General features: G+C 33.1%; 1 pseudogene; it reads right to left on the bottom strand.

Annotated features, from left to right (window-relative positions):
• Positions 1-4,671: 4,671 nt before the first annotated feature.
• LOC149537989 (taxane 9-alpha-hydroxylase 1 pseudogene) lies at positions 4,672-6,412 on the bottom strand (annotated as a pseudogene).
• Between the last annotated feature and the right edge of the window lie 14,599 nt (positions 6,413-21,011).

The raw sequence follows: 21,011 nt of genomic DNA, 5'->3' as shown, positions 1-21,011 counted from the left end.
TGGTTTTATAAATGATTGGAGGTCACTGTTTTCATGGTCTCAAATCTTCCACGCAGATTTAAAAAATTAAATTCATCTGTTCCACGTGAAACTGCCATGGTCATTTTATCTTTTCTTCAGCGAGGTAAGATCTCGTGGCATTGATGCTATTTCTACCCAAATATGGGTCCCTCGCTCTTGACAATGGAATCCTGAGATCTTTTAATTATCATCAGATCCCCTATCACCTTGGGACTCGTCATTTGATGCTGCCTTTCATGGTGCCCTACAACATAGTTTGAGAGCGTCCCTGGATTCATCTCATTAGTGCTGTAATTTTTATTATATTCATAAAGATGATAAAACGTTTTTGTAGAATAACAAAACAATAAAATAATAGTAAGGGAGGAAAGAGTGTTTGAAATGTTTCTAGAAGAACAGAAACATATGCTCAATATGTTACGCACCTTATGTTTTTCTTTTTCTATCGTAATATTCTTCCCTCGTATAAATTGTGTTTTTAAAATTCTGTCGTCTATTCATAAAAAAATAAATAAATCATTTGTCTTTATTTTGTTTCTCTCTAAGATCACTGGGAACCTATGTTTTGTTTTGTTTGTCTTTTTCTTTTTTAAATTATGAATTTAAGACCATTAGTATCTTATCTTATCTCTCTCGGTATGCTCATCTACTCTGTTTCCTTTTTGGGCAGGGAATGTGAGTTCACATAAATAATACACATGATGTGCTTGTTTGCTTAATGTGTGAATGCAGTGAGTGGAGCAGCTTATTTCATTGTAGCAGACAAGACCATTTTGGCATCTGCGCGGAAGAACTCCTTTGAAAACCTCGCGAGTCACGTGGATTTTCCCCTTAGATCTTAGATATTATATTTAGAAATCTAAAAATGTGCTACAAGCTTAAATAAAGATAGATAATATTGTAATTGGATCTAATCTAACACTTATTCCAAAACACATAAGAAAAACTATTTAATGACATCTCAAAGAACTCAATAAAAACATGATATTCAATCAAAGCTATTAATTTCATTGCACAAAAAGAAAAAGAAACCCTCTTCATACAAATTACAAATTTAATGAATATGTTAAAACAAAAGAAATCTATGAACTTTGATTAAATTTGAGAAAGAAATCAAAAACTTAATTAGGATAAAAATGACTTGTAAAAATTAGAAACTTGTCATTATCTAGAAAAGAAAAAAGAATGGAAGTTTCACTATTGGAGGGTTGTGAATGTTAAAATTATTAAAAAAAGACAAGAAAGAAAGTTTTGTTACCGAAAAAAAGAAAAGTTTCATTATCAAAATATCCTAACTAAAAATTATAAAATTATTTATTGTATTTTTTTTTAGTTTAGATAATTCAAATTCAAAGTTAATATTGATATTATATACAATATATTTTATTAAGGCAAGTTTTTCATAATATTAAAATAAACTATATAAATTTATAATTTATTTTAATTTTTTATATTTAATTTTTTCATTTAGTTGAATTTCATTATTATAATGAGTTTTAGTTTTACAATTTAGTTGTTAAAGTGGGTTAAATTAGGATATGCACAAGATAAAAATATTTTTTGCAAAAATCAAGCAAATGTGAGGCCAAAAAATTAATACACTATCTTTGTGGTGGGAAAAAGTAAGTTCAAACAATCATTTTTTTAAAAATAATATATGAATTGACTCAGTAAATATGTTAACTTTAGATAACTTCAGATTTTGATAAAATAGTTAATTTTATTACTACAAAATATAGTTGAATACAATGATACAATAAAAATAAATTTAACCATACATTGAAATAACTAAGAATAAATAAAATTGTCTTCAATTATAATTTTAAATAATTAAAATTAACTTGACAAATATCAAATATCAAAATACCTCAATAATATTTATAGTTGTAAATTAAAATAATTATTCTTTAATGGGAAAATATTAAATTATACAACACTGAACAGTTTTAAATATTTTAATACTATACCACTCACAAGTTTTTATACAACACCCAAATCATCCATGTCTCTTTTTAATATTTCGCAAAAAAAAAAAAAACCTTTTGAAGGTGTCAAAAAATAAACAAGAAACATTTCACACTCTTGAATAATGAAATATATTATTAAATTCTACTTAAAATGTCTAATTGGAAGTCCCTAAAATTTATATTCTTCATCCTAGTTGCATAAATACTCTTAAATTTAGTGGTCAGTGCAAATAGAGGGTAGAGACGTGGAAAAAATAGAAATTATTGATTATAATGAAGACATAGACTCAAAAGTTCAAATTGAACAAATTTTATATGCTTAATTCATTTTTTCTATAAAGAGTTGCATGTTCTCTCATGTGTTCATTAAAACAATAATTTTTTTTTGTCCATACAAAATAGAGCATTAGTTTTTTTTAACAAAAATAGTATTGAGAGCATGTTTACAAATGCCCATTTGAAGTAATAACCCATAAATTACAAAGTCTATGCTAATGAGTTTTAAAACAATAAAATCCAATGTGAGAATTAGCCAGTCAAGAGAAGGAATGAAAACACCAATCAGGAAAGCACCTGCCACACAAAACATCTCTTCAACCATTTGTTTAAAGGAAAGCCCTCCATTCAATTTGTTGGCAGCATAGATCGTGGCAAAAACTTCTTCATCTTCACAAATCCATTCTATTTACTATGAGTAGCTCCACCATCATGAACTTTCTCATTTGTTGAACTCTTTTGAAAAAATTAATCTATAGCTGTTTTAAGGCCAGCAAAGACACGTAAAAGATTTGACATAAGTTTCTAAATTACAAAAAGTAGAAACAAATCATATAACTAATTATTCAAAATGAAATGAATTAGAAAGAAATTTGAAGAAAATACAAGAAAATTAGAAAAAAATCTAAAATGATTGGGAAGTAGTTCAAAATAACTGGAAAAACTATTTTACGACTGAGGTTGACAATTTTCCAGCAGAAAATTGTAAAAATCGGGAGCAAAGCTCCCACATATAAGCTTATCGGCTTAATAATACTTGGTGGGTATCCAAGTAAAAGTCAGATAAGATATGGAATCCAGACATAAATGATTTTCATAGAGCTAGATATGTGATATGTCTCACTAAGCATGAAGGATTCTTTGTTGAATGAGAGTGATGAGAAAAGTGTAAACTCAATATATTAGATTTAATCATTTAAAGAAATAACTATCTAGTGATCAATGTATCTAGATAGATGTAAAATTTGAATTATAAAGATAAATTTATATGTAAAACAATAATGAAAATATATATTTAAACATGTCAAAATAAATCTATTACTATATAATTTTATTTTATTTTAATAAGGGATGAAATATATAAGATAAAAAATATTAGAATAAATGTGAATTAATGTCCTAAATTGTAGAGTACAACAACACATCACTTAAAAATATGTGTCAAGTCAATTGCATGTGTAGAAAGAATTTGATGTTAACTAGCCAAATTCACCATTTATCATTTTCTTTAAGTGTTAGGTCAAACTTGTCCTTCAATACATGACCTTATACCCATAGAGCTAACCCAAGAACATAAGAAAAGTGGTATAGGATAAAGAAAACAAAAATCAACAATATTAGATATAAGTAAAAATACCTTAGTCTTACAAACTGCCAAGTTGAGGTCATGAAGGGACAAATGCGGTGAGACAAATCCCATTAGGTTGTGCAATAACCAACATGGGACCCACCATGTGCACCATAGGGTAAACTGAGATGGGTACTTAATGAGGTTTGAACCTAGATCGATCGACTACTCATCTAGCAACACAACCTGCCAGTCTACACCCCAAGGTCAATGATTCTTTTAATTACTACTTTTATAAAATAAACCTTCATTGATGTAAATATTATCAAGGGAGAGGGAAAAATTAAATTAAATACATATAATTACTCAACTTCTCGAAGTATGTAGAAAATGTGACAAGATTATACAGTTAATCTCTTTTTAATTTTTTCCTCTTATATGCAGAGATTGTCCAAAGAAAAATAAGATTAACTAATTGTAGAACGTATGTTCCTCAAATGTTGTGCCTCAATTTTATGATAATGATGATATTGAAGTAATAATGTCATCAAAAGATGATTCACAACAAATTGAATTTTAATATGATATATTTAAAATAAGCTAATATCCATAAAAATATGTCTAAATACATTTTTTTAAATAATTCATTCCTACACAAAGTTATATCATTTGTTATCATATTAAATTATTTAAAAATCAAAACAAAACATAAATATACAATTCCATACGACCTTATACATATGGAGGCCTATAACTTTGTTATCATATACATATATTAAATTTTTAAAAATCAAAACAAAACATAAATATAAAATTCCATATGACCTTATACATATGGAGGCCTTTCTAGAGCACACATAAAATATAAAATCTGATTCTCTAGTCCTACATAGGAAACATTTGGCAGGCAAAATGCTATAACTAGTGGAGGACTGAATCAAATAATTAACATGAAAGCACTAAAATACATTATAGATACCTGAGACAGGATCTAATATCAATCATATAAATACTTATTCCTATTCCCATATTCTTATTTCTACAACCAAACTGACCCTTAAGTATTTCTACATTATTCTATTACCAAGCCTAGCTCATAGTTCTCAGGCACACCTTCTCTCACTTGGTTTGCCTCCAACTAGCTTGAGATCTGGGGAATAGCTTGATGGGAAAACCATTAGCAAGAAGAGAAATGAGTGGGTCTACTAAAATCTTCTCATCTGGTTCAATGGCCGTGTAGCCTCTAAAAGCTGTAACAAAATGATACACAAACATTAGTATTTCCATCTTTGAAAATTCCCATCTTGGACAAATTCGCTACCCTAAAGCAAATGGTAAGAATGTATATGGAGCCACATGCATTCCTTCCTCTTGAAACCATGAAGGCTTGAATTTCTCTGGCTCAAAAAAATACTCTTCTTTCATATGCATGCTATGAACTGTCCACAAGATCTGCTCATAAAAAAAAACATCCATCTAAACTCATAATTATCCTTATGATATAAAAAAGAACAAGAAAGGATTGAATTTAACTAATAAGAAAAAGAAAACCCATTTGAGATTTGATCATGAAATATATATGGCTCACTTTCCATCCTTTGGGGATTGTATAGCCCTTGTAATCAATATCAACAATGGCCTCTCGAAATGTTCCAAACACTAGTGGATTCATACACAATGTTTCCTGAACAACCTACCACGTATACTTCATATCTTCCACATCATTCTAGCTCACTTCCTCTCCATCTTTTATATTTGACACAATTCTTATTTGTTTTGATAAATAAATAAACTTCTCTGGCATTAGTCATAAATATATACAACCAAAAATAAAACAAAGAAAGAGGGCATGATATTGTGCTTGTGAGCTTCATGTACCTTGAACAACTTGTTCATAGCAATCAGGATTGAAAGACAAGAATTTGAAAAGCACAGTAATTGTTGAAACTGTGCTCTCGAAGGATGCATTCAGAATACCACTGAAATAATCCATGATTTCCTTGTCTAGAAGTGGGTTTCCTCTTTCATCTTTGAAAGTGATCAATACATACAATAGATCCTGATCCTCAGATGCTCTTCCCAACCTCAATTCAACTCTTCTCTTTTCAATCAAAAAAGAGAGAACTCAATCGAGGTTGGAGTGTGCATCCAGAGCTCTATGAAACCAAGTTCTTAGGAAATCAAGGGGAACAAAGATAAATCTAGCAATCATAGTTTCCATGAGTTCATAAAGTCTTAGTCTTTTACACTCATCATTCACACCGAAAAATAATTTTCTTGCTATTGAAAAGACAAGCTCTCTAACCAAAGAAATCATCGTTACTTCTAATTTCCCCTTCCATTTCTCCATTAGATGGCATCATATCACATAACCCATTTGAGAGATATAGGTTTGCTATGCTCAAGTGCCCATGAATCTTGCAAGTGCAGCTCATAGGATGAGATGTTTTTCTCATGTCTAGTTCAAAATGAATTCTTGCCCCATTATTCTTGTGAATGAATTGGGCCATGATGCCTTCACCAACTTATTCTCGTTTGATAGAAGCAAGCAATTTTCAGCAGGGCCGCAGAACACCACCATTGGATGGCCCATTAGTGATGTTTTGAAAGCATCACCATATTTCTTCACTCTCTCATAAAAGATTTGTTGAGGCTTGCATAATTTGAGTGCATACAAGAATTGCAATGTTTCCCCCATGACAGGGAACCCTAACTTTCTAGGAGGGATTTTGATTGAGGATTGGTGCTTCCAAAGGGTGTGAGAGAGAAGAAGAATGACAAGAATAATAGAGACAATAATAGAAAAGATTGTAGGTGAGGAGTACTCATACGAGAAATTCACAAAATTAGAAACACCCATTTTGATTTCAATGAGAGAAAATAGCTGGAATGAATTGTGGATTGTATGAATCTCAAGTTGTGGTTTATAAATGATTGGAGGCTACTGTTTTGATGGTCTTAAATCTTCCACTCAGATTAAAAAAAATAAATTCATCTATTCCTTGTTAAACTGCCATGGTCATTTTATCTTTTCTTCAGTGAGGTAAGATCTCGTGGCATTGATGCTATTTCTACCCAAATATGGGTCCCTCACTCTTGAAATGGAATCCTGAGATCTTTTAATTATTATCAGATCCCCTATCATCTTGGGAATTGTCATTTGATGCTACATTTCATGGTGCCCTACATCATAGTTTGAGAGCGTCCTTGGATTCATCTCATTAGTGCTATAATTTTTATTATATTCATAAAGATGATAAAACATTTTTGTAGAATATAAATAATAATAAGGTAGGAAAGAGTGTTTCAAATGTTTCAAAAAGAATAAGAACATATGCTAAATATGTTACACACCTTATGTTTCTTCTTCAACCGTAATATTCTTCCCTCGTATAAATTGTGTTTTTAAAATTTTGTCTCATTAAAGACATGTTCATTAATAGGAAAGGTCTATTCATATAAAAAACAAAAAAACAAAAAACAAAAACACAAAAAAAGAAGAAGAAAACAAAACTAGTATGTTTGGAACTTCCCATATGATCCTAAGTAGTATGTTTGGAACTTCCCTAGATTATGTTGATACTTTGAGTCATAAAGGAGTGCCCAATCTCCTACAACAATTTTTTTTTGTTTGATAAACTTATCATGCCACTATTTCATTTAGTGTTTAATAAGCTTAGTATTGTTCAATGCAGATTTCCTCCATTTGTCAAGACTATTTAAACTCAGGATTTGGTCTTGTTGGGCAATAGTGCTCATTCTATCTCAAGCTCCAAGGTAGTCTTCAATTTTTTATTCAAATTTTATAGGCATTACTGCTAACTTACCAAGGGAGTAAAATTAGTTGTAGACTTCCAGGTGGTTGTATAAGCCCAAAGAGCTTCAGGAAGGTGTATGGCCCAATCTTTCCTATGAATTTCTATAGTCTTGGTGAGAATAGATTCTAGATTCCTATTAGCAACTTCTACTTGACCATTAGCTTGAGGATGATAAGGTGATGATTTACCAATCCTGATAGTATACTCCTTCATAGGACCAGTTATCAAATTTGATGTAAATTGAGTACCCTGATCAGATGTCAAATGTCTAGGAATGCAAAACTGTGTAAAGATGGATTCATAAAAAAACTTTGAAACATTGATATCCCTTGGGTGTTTCATGGGTTTAGCCTTTGCCCATTTGGTTACCTAGTCAGTACACTCTAGAATGTAGGATTAGCCTTGTGAAGTAGGTTCAATGGGTCCTACAAAGTCAATCCCCTATTTGTCAAAGGGTGTGACAATTACTTGAGGTTGTAGTTCATCTAATTTGGTGGGTCTTCCCATTCGTTGGCACTTGTCACATTTATTTTTATATCTAGTTGCATCCTTTTGCAAGCTTGGCCAATAATACCCAATTGTCAAGATTTTGAAGGCTGCTCTTTTGGTTGGAAAGTGACCTCCATGGTGCTCATCATGATAGGCCTTCAAGACATCATATGTTTTATCCTCTCTTAGAAACCTACACATGACTTGATCAAGTTCGGTATAGAAAATAAATCCATCAATCCATGAATAATTAAATCTCTTCTCTGCTAGTAACTTTCTTGCTTAGGCAAAGAAGTAAACTGATATTTTTCTTGTGGTGAGGTAGTTAGCAATATTTGCATACCATGGGCTCTATGCGGCCAATAGAAAAGGTGCTCATCTCAAAAACTATCATCAATGGTTGCAGGATCATCAGTGACATGTAACTGAGAGAGAAAGTTGGCTACCACATTGGCCTTACCAAGTTTATCAACTATGGCAATGTCAAATTCTTGCATAAGCAATAACCACTGAGCCAATCTTCTTGAAATTGTAGGTTTGTTCACCAAATATTTTATAGCAAAATGGTCAATGTGAATAAATATTTCATGTCTAGTAATATAATTCCTAAACTTATTGAGGGCATAGATGACTACAAGTAATTCCTTTTCAGTGACTGTGTAATCAAATTTTGCACCTTGCAAATTCCTATTGATGAAATAAATGACATGTTCAATGGAGTCTACCTTTTGTCCTAGCACAACACCGATAGCATAGTCTGAGACATCCGTATGAATGTGAAAAGGTAGGCCCCAATTGGGTCCTCTCAAAATAGTTGTTGTGGTAAGAACTTCCTTAAGCTGGAGGAAGAATGCTGCATAGTCAAAGTCTCAAGAAAATTTAGAATCCTTTTTGAGCAGGTTGTAGAGAGGTTCTGCAAGTTGGTTAAAGCTTTTAATCAATCTTCTGTAATATCTAGCATGTCCCAAAAAATTGTGTACATCCTTCTGCTTCTCCGGCTTAGGCAAGGTACTAATGACTTCAATCTTTGTTGGATCTACTTGGATGCCCTTGGATGAAATAAAATAGCCTAGGAATACCCCTTCCTCCATCATCATAAAACATTTCTCACTATTTAAGGAAAGGTTATAGTCCTGACATATTTTAAGTATCATTTTAATTTTTCTTTTGCCTCTTCAAAAGTAGCATCATAAATAGTAAAATCATCCATGTAGATCTCCATATAGTTAACAGAAATATCTAAAAAGATACTAATGAAAGCTTGTTGAAATGTGGCTGGGGCATTGTACAAGCCAAAAGGAAAGACTAAGTAGGTAAACATTTCTCATGGGCAGGTAAAAGTTGTTTTTTCTTGATCGTATGGGGATATTTGAATTTGATTGTAACCACTAAAACCATCCAAAAAAGAAAAATATTTTTCACTAGCTAGGTTGTCAAGGACTTGGTCCATAAATGGCAATGGAAAATGGTCCTTCTTAGTGGCTAAATTGAGCTCCCTATAATCAACATAAACTCACCATTTTCCTCCCTTCTTGGGTATTATGACTAGGGGGAGACCCATTGGCTATTGGAGATGGGGTATGTAAAACTAGCACTTAATAGTTTCTGCAATTCATTCTCAATAATATCTTTTAAGATAGGGTTAACTCTCCTCTAAGGCTGATGTAAATCTTGTGAGTGCAGAGCATAGGATCTAATCCTTTCATGTCCATGTAATCCCAACAAAATGCACTTTGATTCTCCTACAATAACTGCAACATAGCTTCCTACTGGGAAGGTGATAAGGCATTGTTTACATTCAGCTCCTTACTTGGACCAATTTCCATCTTAATAAACTTATCTGCCGTGAATAATTGGGAAACAAGAGAAGACTCCATCTCATAAGGTAATAATGAATGGAGAAACTATGAAGCTTCTAAATGATGTAGTGAATTCAACGATGGCAATATAGTTTCTAAGATACATTCAGCTTGAGGACATATTGTAGATTATGTTCCATATTCATTCAGAATAATTGATGAAATTATTTCATTTTCTTCTTGAGCAGCTATAAATGACTCTTTACCTATCATCATCAACTGATGGATGGAATTGGCTTCTAAATCATCACCACCCAAGTCTAGCCAAATTACTTGGTCATCTAGTAAGAATGGTTGAGCAAGGGAGTCTAAAGTTAGGTTCTTGGTATGAATGCCATTGGAAATTTTCATCTTCCCAGATCGACAAGCTATATAAGCATCTGTAGTGGCTAACCATCGTCTCCCTAAGATTAAAGGATATCCTCCCATATTATCCTTTGGGAAGAGAACAAAAAAATCAACTGGATATTCCCAGGGATTTAGGGTGACTATAACATCTTCTATCATCCCATTTGGTTTAATGGTAGAGCTATCAACAAGTTGAAGGATAGTGGGTGTCTCTCTCAGGCCAATGATATGCAACCAAGACAATACCTCCTTTGTCATGACATTAATAGATGCTCCTAGGTCAACCAAAGAATTTTGAACTTGGATCCCATGAATAACAATTATAACTACATGACTCCCAGGGTTAGAGTATTTAGGTACAGTTAATTTCTCTAGCATTAAGCCAGACAACTGTCCTAGGACATGAATGGTTTTTGGATCTTTCTTTTTCATTCTTTGTTGCTTAATGTGTGCTTCCTTAATAGCTTTATTATAGGCAGGCACTTAATAGCATCCAACAATGGTATTTTTACTGTCATCTATTTTAGCTGATTAAGAAAATCAATGACTACGTGGTTCTCCATGGGCTGGCCTTTTTCTATCAACCTATGGGGAAATGGAGGTTCTTTGGCTATAATAGAGGTATGCTAATTTGACTCATTTGTATGCTCAGTCAAAGGATCTTCAACTTCAATTATTATAGTTTTTTGGGGTGCAAGAAGAGTGGTACCTGACCTTAAGTGAATATCATTCAATGAGATGGCATAACTTTGTTGTTGAGCCTACTATTTAGTATTGTTTAGATTAGGGTCAGGTTGAACTAGTAGTTGGATCTTCTTGGAAGGAGTATTAGTGGCTATAGGAGGAGGCATTAGAGCTTGCTATTGAGGTGGTGGCAATAGGGTTAGTTGACTAGATTGGATATTTGAATTCTAAGGTTGCTACCAACCCTGCTGAGGTTGTTGCCAACCCTATTGAGGTTGTTACCAAACCTTCTAGGGTTGTTTTCAACCCTACTAAGGTTTCTAGCAACCTTGATGGGGTTGTTTCCAACCTTTTTGAGGTTTTTGCCAACCTTGTTGAGGTTGTTTCCAACATTGATTCCCACTAAAATTGATATTTTAAGATTTTTTTCATTAATTATTATTATTATAACTTTTAAGAGGATCTTGTAACATACCTTTTCATCAAGCCCATGTCCTTCTTTGAGTGACATAAAGTACCTATCCATTTTCATCAATGGCCTTGAACTTGGTCGGAATTGGTTGTGTGCCCACACTTGCAACAAATTTACATCTACAGTGCTTTTTCTTTTCTCTACAATGTGGACAGTATTCAATCAACATGGCATTGGCTTCATCTTTATTTCTTCGGACTTGTGTGGCATCTAGCAAAGTGGCTACATTGTTAATGATGTCTTTCTTGAAGTCTAATAGAAAATTAGATAATTCCATCTTGGATACTCCTGAACTACCATTGGACTTATGTGGTAGATCTCTAAGTCCCCTACCTTTCTTTACAGTAGCTTTAGAAAATTCAGGCATATACTTTGTATATCAGTCCAAGTCTTTTGAGTGTTATCCCCTCCTACCATAATGTCTAGAGCTCCAATGCTTCCTTTATTTACACCTTTAAGAAAAAAGATGTTTCTTTGATTCCTTATTCAATTGATGTTGTGTGTTACGTTGTAGGTTGAACATGAACTACAAAACATAATCTTCCAAGGTTTCATCATCCTTTTGGGACATTTTGAAATATCATCCCCTTTTTAATCTCGACCCCTGTAGTATTACTTATACTTTGTGAGAAATAAATTGCTCATTGTAGGCCGATCTACTACAGCATTGGCACCCAACCCCATGAACCATCTCAGAGTAGTTCTTTTAAGGGTAGAAGGAAAAAACTTTAGTTTGTGGGCATCAGTTGTATAGTCATAAATTCTACATAGTATGTTGAACTCAAAGAGAAAGGTTTTAGGGTCTTCAGTAATCAAGCCATAAAACTTGGGGAGTGCAATAATAGGCGTGTTTTTCAAATTTTGGTTACCTTGCTAAGAAGGGATAGGAAAAGGAAATGTTGCTTGAGGCTGATGTAGCATCATTTCGGGAGGGGGTGCTATTAGTGGTGCTTGATAGATGAGAAGAGCAAGTGGATTATCTTGGTATTCAAGTTCACCAAAGAGATTATTTAGATGTAAGGATGCATCAAAGGATAAGGGTATTTGTTCTTGAGAAGTAGTGAATGGATTTTCAAAAAGTTCTTCTTCATTCTCGTTGTGAGGTTTTTTAGTTTGAAGATTAAAAATGTTTTCCTAAATATTATAGGGAAGAAATATCCCAAAGGGATCTCTTCTTCTATGCATGCAAAATAATGTGAAATCTAATCTAACATAATGACTTCAGGGTTGAATTAGATTGGCACCTTCCCTGGCAAGGGTACACAAAATGGTCAGTTAGCTAAATACCTCAGTAACAAAGGATTGGACATCCTTCCACATTGACTCTATGATTAGACTGAATCATGTGTTTTTCTAAGGATAACATACTGACTTCATTTATTTTGTCAACTTGAGAGTGTAAGCTTGAGAGGGTGGCTACAAAGTATATGCTCTGATTCCTCTTTAAGTCATTACAACTAAAATAGAAAAGAAATGTTGAAGAAAGCTAAGCTAGGAACTGAAATGACATTTTGTCTTAAAGCTTAGAGAAATGCTGCAACAATAAATCTATTTATGCACCTATGTTGTAGAAACAATTCAATGATTTTGTTATCAATGGTTGTAGGAACAACAAAAGTCTACTTTGCAAAGAAACAAACAAAGAAATAAAATATATTCTAAGAAAGTAGTTCACTCACCAAGTGGGCCCCCTTGGATGAGTGAACAAAATGATAGTCAAGATTGAAGGTGGAAACTTGAACTTTGTATTCTATTCATTCATAGTAAGATATTACATCTAAAATGAGATTACATAATGTTGAACAAACAATCTATTCTATCTTCCTTATAGCCAAGCCAATCTCTTTTCAAAGCTACAACAACATTATTTTAAAGGAAAGCTACAACAACTTCCTAATTCTACGATCACTCCATCAACGAGGATCAATTACAAATCATAAAGTTTACAACAAAAATATCATTAACTACATTTTAACTCCTCCAAGAATGTAGCAAGTTGAGGAAACTATATTCATGCATTGCTCTAATAGAAATCACACAATAATCTGCTTGTTGCAGTGATTCATCAATTTTTTTAGTTTTGACTTAGTGTAGAAATGTTGATTTTGAATATGTGTGGAAATTACCTACAAAATATTGAACACAACAACTTCCACATACATATATATTCATTTCAGCATCATTGTTAGAAAAATGTATAATGTTCAAACTATCACTCTTTGCAAATCTTATGGCTACAGGAAGGAACCTACCCAAACATAGCATGGATGAAGAAATATTTATTAGCATGTAATATTCCTTCATTAAATCATAGAAGTCCATAGATTCAAGCAAACAAAAAATATCTGAACAATCTATACTTCAATCTTCATGTCTTAACACATAGATAATATATTCATAAAAACATAAGTTCTTTTGCTTAAACCATAGAGTCATAAAATGTTTCTTGCAAGATAATTGTTTGAAAACAAGATAAAAGGTTCTCAAAATAATGGCCTTTTAGAGGCTCATTGGTAGAGAAGGGTGAAATACATATATATCAGATTAAAGATCAACTCAAAGATTGTAAAGAGGAGATCTGTTATCAGCATTTGAAGTGCAAACTGAATGATTGGGTATTGATACATTTTAGGAGGTGTAATCAAGGTAAATATCTTAATAGAGATGTTCTAATATACCTTTGTAAATATCTTAAAAGAGTACTTACTTAGATGTAACTTTTAAATCCTTTAAGCAAGGTAGACTATAGAAGTCTTGTAAGCTCTTAACAAGGAAGACTCCTCACAAGGTAGATCATTAGAATTATTCAAAATTTGTAGCCTTAACAAGTGAACTTTATTGCTGCAATAGTGAATAATTGTGGGAGTCATCCACACCCTAGTTTTACCTTCGCCTAGGAGGGATTTTGGGTAACCAAAATATTTTTGTTATGTGTTGATCATTTGTTTACATATTTTATGATGTAGTAGTTGTTAGATCTAATGCATCATAGTAGTAAATGTTTATGTGGTTTATGATATTGTTGAGATAAGGATTAGAGGTGAAGTTATTAGATTTGACATTTGTTTGAAATGGTAAAAGTTTTATAGATCTTGATTCACCACAGAAAAGGTGCTCATCTAGAAAACTATCATCAATGGTTGCAGGATCATCAGTGACATGTAACTGAGAGAGAAAGTTGGCTACCACATTGGCCTTACTAGGTTTATCAACTATGGCAATGTGAAATTCTTGCATAAGCAATAACCACCAAGCCAATCTTCCTGAAATTGCAAGTTTGTTCACCAAATATTTTATAGTAGAATGGTCAGTGTGAATAAATATTTCATGTCCAGTAATATAATTCCTAAACTTATTGAGGGCATAGATGACTACAAGTAATTCCTTTTTAGTGACTGTGTAATTAAATTTTACACCTTGCAAATTCTTATTGATGAAATAAATGACATGTTCAATGGAGTCTACCTTTTGTCCTAGTACAACACTGATAGCATAGTCTGAGACATCTGTATGCATGTGAAAAGGTAGGCCCCAATTGGGTCCTCTCAAAATAGGTGTTATGGTAAGAACTTCCTTAAGTTGGAGGGAGAATGTTGCACAGTCAAAGTCTCAAGAAAATTTAGAATCCTTTTTGAGCAGGTTGTAGAGAGGTTCTGCAAGTTGGTTAAAGTTTTTAATAAATCTTTTTTAATATCTAGCATGTCTAAATAAATTGTGTACATCCTCCTACTTCTTCGGCTTAGGCAAGGTATTGATGACTTCAATATTTGTTGGATCTACTTGGATGCCCTTGGATGAAATGAAATAGCCTAGGAATACCCCTTCCTCCATCATCATAAAACATTTCTCACTATTTAAGGAAAGGTTATAGTCCTAACATATTTTAAGTATCATTTTCAATTTTCTTTTGTTTCTTCAAAAGTAGCATCATAAATAGTAAAATCATCCATATAGATCTCCATATAGTTAACAGAAATATCTAAAAAGATACTAATGAAAGCTCATTGAAATGTGGCTGGGGCATTGTACAAGCCAAAAGGAAAGACTAAGTAGGTAAACATTTCTCATGGGCAGGTAAAAGTTGTTTTTTCTTGATCTTATGGGGATATTTGAATTTGATTGTAACCACTAAAACCATCCAAAAAATAAAATTATTTTTCACTAGCTAAGTTGTCAAGGACTTGGTCCATAAATGGCAATGAAAATGGTCCTTCTTAGTGGCTAAATTGAGCTCCCTATAATTTACATAAACTCACCATTTTCCTCCCTTCTTGGGTACTATGACTAGGGGGAGAGCCATTGGCTATTGGAGATGGGGTATGTAAAACTAGCACTTAATAGTTTCTACAATTCATTCTTAATAATATCTTTTAAGATAGGGTTAACCCTCCTCTGAGGTTGTCAAATAGGTTTGAATTCAGGGTTGATGTAAATGTTGTGAGTGCAGAGCATAGGATATAATCCTTCCATGTCCATGTAATCCCAACAAAATGCACTTTGATTCTCCTACAACAACTGCAACATAACTTCCTATTGGGAGGGTGATAAGGCATTATTTACATTCAGCTCCTTGCCTAGACCAATTTCCATCTTAATAAACTTATCCACCATGAATAATTGGGAAAAAGGAGAAGAATCCATCTCATAAGGTAATAAGGAATTTAGAAACTATGAAGCTTCTAAATGATGTAGTGAATTCAAAGATGGCACAATAGTTTCTAAGATACATTCACCTTGAGGACACATTGGAGATTATGTTCCATATTCATTCAGAATAATTGATGAAATTATTTCATTTTCTTCTTGAGCAGCTATAAATGATTCTTTACCTATCATCACCAACTGATGGATGGAATTGGCTTCTAAATCATCACCACCCAAATCTAGCCAAATTACTTGGTTATCTAGTAACAATGGTTGAGCAGGGGAGTCTAAAGTCAGGTTCTTGGTATGAATGCCATTGGAAATTGTCATCTTCCCAGATCAACAAGCTATAAGCATCTGCAGTGGCTAACCATGGTCTCCCTAAGATTAAAGGATATCCTCCCATATTATCCTTTGGGGAGAGAACAACAAAATCAACTAGTATTCCTAGGGATTTAGGGTGACTATAACATCTTCTATCATCCCATCTGGTTTAATGGTAGAGCTATCAATAAGTTGAAGGATGGTGGGTGTCTCTCTCAGGCCAATGATATGAAACCAAGACAATACCTCCTTTATCATGACATTAATAGATGCTCCTAGGTCAACCAAAGAATTTTGAACTTGGATCCCATGAATAGCAATTGTAACTATAGGACTCCTAGGGTCAGAGTATTTACGTAGAGTTAATTTCTCTAGCATTAAGCCAAAAAATTGTCCTAGGACATGAATGGTTTTTGGATCTTTCTTTTTCATTCTTTTTTGCTTAATGTGTGCTTCCTTAATAGCTTTATTATAGGTAGGGAATCCCTTAATAGCATCCAACAATGGTATTTTTACTATCATCTATTTTAGCCAATTAAGAAAATCAATGACTGCATGGTTCTCCATGGGCTGGCGTTTTTCTATCAACCTATGGGGAAATGGAGGTTCTTTGGCTATAGGAGAGGTATGCTGATTTGACTCATTTGTATGCTCAGTCAAAGGATCTTCAACTTCAGTTTTATAGGTTTTTGGGGTGCAGGAAGAGTGGTATCTGACCTTAAGTGAACATCATTCAATGAGATGGCATAGCTTTGTTGTTGAGCCTACTATTTAGTATTTTTCAGATAAGGGTTAGGTTGAACTAGTAGTTGGGTCTTCTTGGAAGGAGTATTAGTGGCTATAGGAGGAGGCATTAGAGCTTGCTATTGAGGTGGTGGCAATAGGGTTAGTTGACTAGATTGAATATTCCAATTTTGAGGTTGCTGCCAACCCTATGGAGGTTGTTGCCAACCCTACTAAGGTTTCTAGCAACCCTGCTCTGGTTGTTGCCAACCTTTTTGAGGTTGTTGCTAGCATTGTTGAGGTTTTTTCTAACCTTGATTCACACTAAAATTGATATTTTAAGATTTTTTCCATTAATTATTATTATTATAACTTTGAAGAGGATCTTGTAGCATACCTTTTCATTGAGCCCATGGCCTTCTTTGAGTGACATAAAGTACCTATCCATTTTCATCAATGGCCTTGAACTTGGTCAAAATTGGTTGTGTGCCCACACTTGCAACAGAATTTACATCTACAGTGCTTTTTCTTTTCTATACAATGTGGATAGTATTCAATCAACATGGCATCAACTTCATCTATCTTTCTTCGGGCTTGCGTGGTGTCTAGCTGAGTGGCTACATCATTAATGATGTCTTTCTTGAAGTCTAATAGCAAATTAGATAATTCCATCTTGGATACTCCTGAACTACCATTGGACTTATGTGGTAGATCTCTAAGTCCCCTACCTTTCTTCACAGTAGCTCTAGAAAATTCAGGCACACACTCTATATATCAGTCTAAGTCTTTTGAGTGTTATCCCCTCCTACCATAATGTCTAGAGCTTCAATGCTTCCTTCATTTACACCTCTCAGAAAAAAGATGTTTCTTTGATTCCTCATTCAATTGATGTTATGTGTTACATTGTAGGTTGAACATGAACTACAAAACATAATCTTCCAAGGTTTCATCATCCTTTTGGGACATTTTGAAATGTCATCCCCTTTTTAATCTCGACCCCTGTAGTATTACTTATAATTTGTGAGAAACAAATTGCTCATTGTAGGCCAATCTGCTACAGCATTGGCACCCAACCCCATGAACCATCTCAGAGCAGCTTTTTTGAGGTTAGAAGGAAACAACTTTAGTTTGTGGGATTCAATTGTATAGTCATAACTTCTACATAGTATGTCGAACTCAAAGAGAAAGGTTTTAGGGTCTTCACTAATCAAGCCATAAAACTTGGGGAGTGCAACAAAAAGTTTGTTTTTCAAATTTTGGTTACCTTGCTAAGAAGGGATAGGAAAAGGAAATGTTGGTTGAGGCTAACACAGAGTCATTTCGGGAGGGGGTACCATTAGACTTCCAATAATCAAAAGCTTTATCAAGCTATTTATGTTGTCTATAAACTTCCATTAGATCTTCCCTTCAATTATTAAGCTATTCATTGCTAGGGCCGAGGCTCTGATACCAAATATTGGCTCAAATTGTTACTATGAAGGTGGGGTGAATTAGTACAAACTTTCAAATTGGTAAATTGTACTACTTTGATCAATACTCTAACTAAGAGTTCTTTAACCAATAAGATAATGATAATAGAAATATAGTAAAACCATATAAGATCACATAAGAGAGCACACATCAATGGCACAAGATTTTTGTACATGGAAACCCTCAATGAGAGGATGAAAACTACGGTGGGAATAATATACTCACAACCTTTCCTTGCAAGTAAAAGGGTTCCCTATTAAAGGATACAATTGTTCTTTCTAAGAACACATCTTGTTAGGAATTTCTGTGATCTTTTAGGATTATTAAAACCTATTAAGGCTACCTTGTTAGAGGATTTCAGGTCTCTTTTTTAGAGGCACCTTGCTAGAGGATTTATAAAGACTTATGTTCAATTTTTTTGGGTTAAAGGCTTACAATAGTTGTAATAATAAGAAAATATTTACTAAAGTTTAGATCTGAAGTGTGTCACACCTTACCTTATAGATGTAATTTGAATACCTCAAAGATTCCTTTATCTTCTTTCTTTGTTATGGCATGTCCCTGTCAATAGATCTTGTTTCCTTCTTCCTTATTGTGCTTTCACATTGATTTGTTGTTCAACTCTATTGCCTATCTCTTTGATCTTCTATACTTTCTCGGTAGATGCACTTTTCAACAATCAATGACAACAACAACATAATAGAATTAAAAAAAACATGTTATACTTGAAAAACTTAGGGCACCATGACAAACCTCAAAATCTTGCTTAAATAATCAATCCAAAATTTGAATGCCATTGATGAGCATGTCACGAAATCCTCATGACACCTATACATAGGCACCTAGACTTGTAGGCTTTCTTGTCAACCAATCAACCTATGACTTACCTCTATCCTTTCATCCTACATCCATCCCAAATGGGAAAGTTGTCACATTACTTCCTCTGACTATCCTTTTATTTCACATAATTAGATATAATTCATGGTTGATCCTCAACTTTCTATATACTATGCTTGTCTTCCTGTCATGAATTTAATTAAGTCACCTTGCACCCTATAACTGATGCATGTTTCTATGGATGGTTGTATTGAATTACAACCTATCCATGTGCTCTAATCGATTGCGAATCAATGACAACACCCAAAGTCTTTCTCAAAATCTATGTGATGTAAAGCATTAATAATCATCATTTGTCAATCATCATGCCATGTGGGTTCACTTAGTCCACAATAATTTCTTTGATAGAAAATTCTTGTTTACCTAAGAATTTTTTTAATATGATTTCCCTTCCTTTATAATCTTTCTATGGTTGATTATTCCAATACAATTAGGAGAGCTTAATTTGTAAGGTAAAGTCAAAGAAGGTGCATTTTCTTTCTGTCAATAACAAACTAGTCATTATTTTTCTTACTAAATTATTTATGTACAAAATTTCATTCCCACATAGTTTCATTAATGAGATCTTCCACCTTGAACTTCCAAAGTTTGAAGTATCCTTACTCTTCTAAAGATGTTTATGTGTAACTCCCAAGCACACCAACATGTGATAATAATTATGTATGCATGCCTCTTGTGCATGAGTATCCATAACTGGTCAAATATGATATTTATGGTCTACCTAAAAACCACCTTATTGAATGGCTTCTTACAATTGTGTATGAAAAATGACACATAATAGATACTCTAAACTATGTAATTGTAACATTTCATCCAAATAGGAGATCATTGTTCATGCATGTGTCATTTATAGAATTAGAAATATCAAATATTATAAGAAAAGCTAGGATTTGTAAGGTGTACAACAATACTTAGTCCCATAGTTCTAACAAATTATGCATATGCATATACATCATACATAAATAATATATATGCATTTATTTCTACATAATTATATGTGTGTATGGATGGATGGATGTATGCATGTATGTACATATGTATGCACACACATATGTATGTATGAAAAGACTTAAGTTATTAGCATTTTGTCCATTTACATCAAAAGTGTGTCTTTGCATAAACATTTGACACACTAACTACAACATGTCAGTAATTTATATTGAGAGCATGTGTGTGTACATACATGTAGGAAAGTTTAAATAATTGGCATCTTGATTCTTCACATCAAAAGCATGTTCTCATATAAATGATTGGCACAATGACTACACATGTAATGACATGTTCACACATGTAGAACATGCTCAAGTTATTGGCATGTTAACTATTTGCATCAAAAAATTTCCCCACATAAACAACTAACACATTGAATATGACTTTGTTTGTGTGTGTGTGTGGAAGAATAAAATATGACTAGAATTTTTTCAACCATAACTCACCCTTAACACATAGACTCTATACATAGAAAATATGTGTGTGTGTGTGTAAGAGTAAAATATGACTAGAATAAGTATAATTATCTTGACATAAACATATAAGCTCTTTACATTACAATACACTATGCAAAATTAATTACTACATATTATATAATCAGTGACTTGCACAAAGCATAATTAACTCCTCTATAACACAGACTTTTTACATTGGAAATAAGCTTCACATTAACAATTTTCATGTAAATTTCTGTGTGTGTATACACACACGCATGAGTAGGCTTCTCCAAGCATTATCCAC

This window comes from Cupressus sempervirens, chromosome 9, assembly GCF_028749045.1.
Source record: "Cupressus sempervirens isolate cs-2001-9-10 chromosome 9, ASM2874904v1, whole genome shotgun sequence".
Taxonomy (NCBI): domain Eukaryota; kingdom Viridiplantae; phylum Streptophyta; class Pinopsida; order Cupressales; family Cupressaceae; genus Cupressus; species Cupressus sempervirens.
This window is presented reverse-complemented; position numbering and strand designations above follow the sequence as displayed.